The following is a 6,000-nucleotide window of genomic DNA, read 5'->3' as shown; positions in this document are numbered from 1 at the left end:
GTCTGACTTCAGTGGAGGGGGAATCAGAAGTGGGATTTGGAGCTGGCTACCGTCACCGCCACCATCACCACCACCACACTGCTCCGTTATGTCTCAGAGCAGCGATGGCTGAGACAAGAAGCCAGATTCAGGCTGCACTGGTCACAGTGTGCCAGCTGCCTGGCCACGGGCACGGGTGGTAACTCCATCCTTTGCAGCTGCTCTGCAGCTCTTTACACAAACCCAGTGTCTGCTTCACAACAAGTGAACATAAGGTATATTTTTCAGCAGAGAAATCTGGAAAAAAAAATGCAAATAATGCTGATTCAGTTTGTTAAGAGGACAGTGAAGAACCAGAAAGCTCGCAACGGGGAAAAACAAATGATGAAGGCAAGCAGCAACATGAACACGCCTGATGCAGGACTGAGACAGGGCGGCAGCATCTCCATGCTCCTGAGAGCTTGGAGCAAAGCAAGCGAACTCCAGCCCCCTGGCCAGGGAAGTCGGGAAATGGAGCTACGTGTTACACCTCCTACATGCTGCTGTGCCAGCTCGCTTCAGCCCTGCGCAGGAAATCCCCCCGCCGCTTTGCTTTCAGCAGCAGCTGCCATGGCACCCTCAGAACAAGGACTGCTTTGGATTGACAAAATTTAATCTTTTTTTTGCAAAGTAAATTTGGACTACCGACAAGAAGTACCTTTCCTTCCCCAAACTGAGATTCTTAGAAACCCCACTTAGCTTAAAAAAAAGGGGTTGAGCACCATATTTAGAAGTAGTTAATTATGAAGAAGCAATTCACACATTCCTGATGTCTCAAAATAAATTCTCTCACTTGCTTTTCCAAGCAGAGACAAGCACTCTGAAAACAGTGTCACAAACACGGTTTCACGCATGTTACGTGAGCACAGGAAGTTTAAGATAAATTCAGCAACAGATCAGATGAAAGAACTTGTGCGCTTGCATATCTATTTATACAGCTCCCGTGGCAAGTCCCACCCCATTGCTCAGTATCCGGGGGCCTCGCAGTCTCTAAGATATTACATGATGATGGTGTACAGTGCTATCCACTTTGCTGATGGGAAGACATGACATGGAGGAGGGTGCAGGCTGAATTCACCCGCAACACCCAGCTGATGGGCCCCCAACGATGGTTTGAAGCACCTAAGGTTGTTGCTTTGTGACTCTGTTCGCCTGACCCAGCTTTGCGCTGCCCTATAGCCTGGTCCTCCTGCTCCTCCTGGCCTGGCGTCGTAGCTGCTCCCCACGCTCTGGCAGCAGGGTGAACCAAACCCGGTACGGGTCCAGCTGAGACCAGCTTCTGCTCTCTGTGTTAGAAAAAAGAACTCTAAGTGAAACGATCAGTTTTGTTGATCTTGAGGAAAAAATGATCGACTTGCTCGCCTTTGTAACTCCCACTTCTTTTTCCTGGAGATAAAAATGGAAGAATGTTTTTTTTCTGGGGGGGGGGGGGAATCATTTAAAAAAATAAATTCTAATTTGAGTAGCACTGAACATAGCCTGACACTCTGCAGAAGCATACAAGAGCACAAAGAATTATTCTTAGAATAGTTTCTAATACTATTACAGTTTAAGGAATTGCTGACATTGAAAGTCAGCGGCCCATTTTATACATTACACAGCGCCTCTGACTTCATTACCTCCTCCTGATTTTTGCTAGTACATATGAGGAGAACCAGGCTCCAGAAGTACTGCCAGGAACAAATCAATGACAGACTGAAACCACTTAGATAGTGTTAAATCACATTTACATAAAGGTCCAGCCAATTCCAAGATGATGGCATTGGTGACTTAAGGCACTTCACCGTATGCAGGGCCCCTCACTGTACCTTGAAATGCCATGAAAAAAAAGGCTTTCTAAATATTTATGCTGTTTAAAGTAGTTTTAAAACTTTACCATTTCAGAGGGAAAGGTGAGGTTTGGCTTCTGGAAGCTTGAAAACCAAACTGCAGAGCAGGCAAGTAAGGGCTAATTTGTGCACCCATCCCTACCCCTTCTTTAAAGAATGCTACAAGAGAGAATTTGTTTGAATTTAGTTTGATTTTTAGTTCACAAATACCAAGACAGTCAAGTCTAGTCATCTGTATTTGGCCGGTTTTTTTTGTTGGAGGATATCAGTGCATCCTGGAAGTTGCAAAATAAAGAAGTATGTAAGATACAAAATAATTCTGCTGACCTGTCACTGCACGCCAGTACAGTACTTGCAGGGGAAAGAAAAATTATGTTGCATCAAAGGCCTTTTCTGCAGCTCTTTGCAAGCCTATTCTCTTCATAAGCAAGAAAACATATTCAGCTACAAATACATGTGATTAGTTCCTTAGAGAAAACTACTTTAAAGGTTTTAATAGAGAATTACATCCTTCCCATAGGATGGTATGTTGTGGTAAAAGCAGACCATTCTGGGTATAGGTTGGAAATCCTGCCCTGTTATTAACATAGTTCTTGGAGTAATTTTTAGAAGCACATTGATTTCATCCCAGTTACATGTCGCAGAACAACTAGTAGAAATCAGCAGACATCAGTGTCCTGAAATTAAGGAGAAAAAGCAAAAAGCTCACATTGCAGGCAGGACTAGGAGGCTGAACACGCAGTTTCTGTGAGACTGTAAGTGCCATAGGAGCTCAGCCCCATTTTTTAAAGTGAGGTGTGTGAGCACATGAGAATTTAGTTCTTGCAGAAGGACGTGGCTTTTGGGAGCCTGGGTCATTCCTGGACATGGTCTTGGGCGCTGGGCATCCTGGGTCATTCCTGGACATGGTCTTGGGCGCTGGGCATCCATTTAGATGGAGGCAAAGGTAAAGCTGCTCTCCTCTGAGCTGCTGCAGCCACAAGCAGCCTCAGGCTAAGCCCCTTATGCAATCCTTCCGTCACAGCTGCCTCCTCAGCTTTGCTTTGATTTGCAGCTCTGAGCTTCAGGATTTAAGGACATTCGCAGCATCAACTGGTGTGCTGGGAGACAAGCCTTGCCTGTAAAGCATAAATAATAAAGATCTGGTACGTTATTGGGCATGAAAACCCACTGAGAAAAACTGATTTTATCATTATAAAGGCAAAGCCATGGAAAGGGCTAGCAAGACTGAAAGCTAATCAATGGAAGCACAGCGCTTGCAGGCAGATCACGGGGTGGGGGGGCACAGGGAACAAGAGAGCAAGAAAAGGTTGGGCCTGAGAGCCGTGGCATGGCCATGTGTGTCTGCAGGGTTTGACCTCTCTCCTTCCTGAGTTAAGATTACCGGAGCGATGGAAATGGGGTGAGACTCCAGTGCTTTCCCGTGCACCCACAGTGCATGATTAATCCAGACCCAATGATGCCGTGTGGCTGAGGAAAAAGGTTAACACAGAAGGGCTGGCTTGTTTCCTTTTGGGAGAGGGGAAAAAAAATCATCAATGATTATCTATCTTTAGTTTGTAAACTACAACCACCCGGACATGCACACATGTGCACTCACACGCGATCAGCCCCCGCCTCCCAGCTCCTGTGTGGGAGATGAAGAGCTTTGGGCTGATTTCCCGGAGAAAAGGTTCAAAACTCAGGACTGCCGAGGGCACAAGGTAGATGAGCGGGGACCAGTTGACTGTATTGGCATATAAACACTTTGTAATGGCAAAGGGACTTGCACACCCATGGGCTGCCACGCATGAGAAGACCTTGACAAAAAGATGTTATCAGTGTGCTGTGATTAGAGAGGGCAGGTTTACCAGGGCAGGTGTTTCTGAATGACAGATTCAGCTGTTAGGACAATTGCCCCAAAAGGCAGCAGCAGATTGGCTCTTCTTTCAGAAGAAAATGCCAAATATGCGTGCGTGTGTGGGAAGGGGGGAATCATTTTATTGAACTGAATCATTTTCTTACTGATATTACTTCCACTTGTGCCGTTTCCTGTGACTTCGAGAAGAGTTTGAAACCACAATGAAGAAACCGATTTCTTCTCCGTGCAGACAGGAGAACCGTGCGCGTCTCCTCATTCTGGTGTAAACGCCAAGTTGTTTACGCCGGCTCATTCACTTCAGCGCGAGGCTAGAGGTAAGGTTGTAGGTCTTTTTTTAAAGATGATCCAAATACACCGGTAGCTCAGTCTCCACCACGGCAGATGCCGGACATCTGCGGAGACGACAGCTACGGCCTCGGCACCGGGACGGCGAAGACAACCCCGCAATTCCAGCGCCGTCCGAGCCCTGCCAGGACACAAATTGGCTGACGGGCTGGTTTAAGCACCTCCTGTTAAACCTCCGTGTGCTGACTCGGTCACTGGGCTGGCCTCCCACCACACCCGCTACAGTCTTTTACCTCACTTTACAACCGCCCAGGAGACAGATCCATTTTATCCGCCACATTCCCGCCGCCGTCGCCCAGGCAGGGCTGTTCCCGCCCGGGGCTCGGCGTCCTCTGAGGGCTTGAACCGCCTCCCCGCCGGCCGACAAATCTCCTCAGCGGCGGAGCGGTACCCTGGCAGCCCCTCACGCCTCGCAGCCCGCCGCCGCCGCCATCACCCGCCCCCTCAGCCCCCTCAGGGCGGGAGGCGGCCGCGGCGACGCACCACCCCCGGGCCGGACGGCGCATGCTCCGCGGGCTGGGCGCCGCCACAGCCGCCGCCGTACCGGGACCGCCGCCCAACCGCTGCCGATCGACCGCGGGCTTCGCTCTCGGAAGCACCGGGCCGGGCCTCGCCGCCCCCGCCCCGCGCCTCCTCAGCCCCGCGGCTGAGCGGCGCTCAGCCACGGACGCGGTGAGTGGGGCCGGAGCGGGCTACCGCGTATCGTTGTGTGTCCCCCCCATTCCCCGCCTCCAACTCCCCCAGCCGGGCCCCGGCCTGAGGGGAGCCGGGGAAGGGGTGGGGGGGGTGGGGGTGTGTGTGCGGGCGGCGGGCTCTTCCCCTGAGGGAAGCTCCCGAGATGGCCGACGGCGCAGGGCTTCCCCCGGCGGCCTCGTCGGTCCCTTCCTGGGCTCAGCGCGGCGGCCGGGCCCGGGTGTGCGGTGCCGTTTGGGTTCTCCTCAGCGGAGACGGGGGGGGAACGAGGACGACGACGAGCCCCCGCGGGCAATGTCGGGCTGGGAAGGGGTTTTCAGAGCCACGTTTCGGCGAGCGGTGACTCCTGCGGGGGAGGCCGGGTTTTGGTGATAGGAGGAACCGGAATGAAAATCACTTCGGTTCTGCCCGCTGGTGGAAATGGGTGAAATTAAGTTTTTAAAAATGTTGCGAGGGGCTTACGGGTGAGCTCGGAGCCCCCCGGGAGCTTACGGGAGTCCTCGGCCGTCTTTGCGAGCGGAGCTGTTTAGCCGTACTGCTGCCTTGCGCTTCTGTGCAAATTAAGGGCTTGGAAAAATTGATTGGGTCCAGCTGTCAGTCTGGCATCTGTTGCTGTATAGAGACGCTTTTCGGACATCCCTCTCTGTAGGTGCTCCTTCCCCTGAGGGTGGTGACAGCCATCCTGCAGGCAGGTCACCTGTTGGTTTGATATCTGTCACCCGAAAGCGCGAACAGGGATGCGGAGCAGGTAACCTGGCAGTTGGCAAGTTGCGCCTGCTTTCCACCTTCTGCAGACACCTAAAAATACAATTCTGCTGTACGTGTGCGCGGGAAAACATTTGCTGCGTCGTTTGGACAATCCTGTTGAGGTGTGATTTTCAAAATCCACGTAGAAAGCTCATATATGAGGAGAACCAGGATGCAAAAAAAGTCTGAAGCATGTCAGCCCTGCTGCTAACCGTGTCGGTTGATGGCAGAAAGACAACATGGCAGTCGCTTGGTGTGGCAGGAGAGGCTGGAGCCGGCTCTGTTTAAAGAGACTTCGAGTCTGTGCTTAGAAGGAGGATGGGGTGGTGCTGGGGAAGCGTGTGGCTAACGGGGCGGCTGCTCCGATGGATTAGGGATGGGGGTGTGTGTATTTTGAGGCATAGAGACCTGGAGGGCAGGTAAGTGCAGTGCAAGAAAGTTTGGTGTTTTGTTCTTTCTTTTTTTTTTTTTTTTTGGTGGTTGTTTTTTGGGGGGAAGATGGAAATA

General features: G+C 51.3%; 1 protein-coding gene and 1 long non-coding RNA gene across 7 annotated transcripts in view; one reads left to right on the top strand and one right to left on the bottom strand.

The window, feature by feature from the left end:
- Nucleotides 1-4,508, bottom strand: LOC115349351. 3 transcript variants are annotated; one of them, XR_003926067.2, is made up of 3 exons: nucleotides 3,852-4,508; nucleotides 976-2,965; nucleotides 1-276 (listed from the first exon to the last, which is right to left on the bottom strand). It is a non-coding gene; the product is annotated as an uncharacterized LOC115349351 (long non-coding RNA). The 3 variants fall into 3 exon arrangements; XR_005933756.1 differs by lacking the exon at nucleotides 1-276 and having other exon boundaries at nucleotides 743-2,965; nucleotides 3,852-4,174; nucleotides 4,287-4,508; XR_003926066.2 differs by lacking the exon at nucleotides 1-276 and having other exon boundaries at nucleotides 743-2,965.
- Nucleotides 4,509-4,570: 62 nt separating this feature from the next.
- JAK1 (Janus kinase 1) overlaps nucleotides 4,571-6,000 on the top strand; it is a 64,034-nt gene continuing 62,604 nt past the window's right edge. For all 4 annotated transcript variants that reach the window (XM_030033496.2, XM_030033502.2, XM_030033501.2 and 1 more), the window contains exon 1: nucleotides 4,571-4,725. The gene's annotated coding sequence lies outside the window, so the exon portion shown is untranslated. The remainder of the gene's footprint in view (nucleotides 4,726-6,000) is intronic.

This window comes from Aquila chrysaetos, chromosome 12 (assembly GCF_900496995.4).
Source record: "Aquila chrysaetos chrysaetos chromosome 12, bAquChr1.4, whole genome shotgun sequence".
NCBI lineage: Eukaryota > Metazoa > Chordata > Aves > Accipitriformes > Accipitridae > Aquila > Aquila chrysaetos.
The sequence above is the reverse complement of the archived record's forward strand: the minus strand, read 5'-3'. Positions and strand labels throughout refer to the sequence as shown.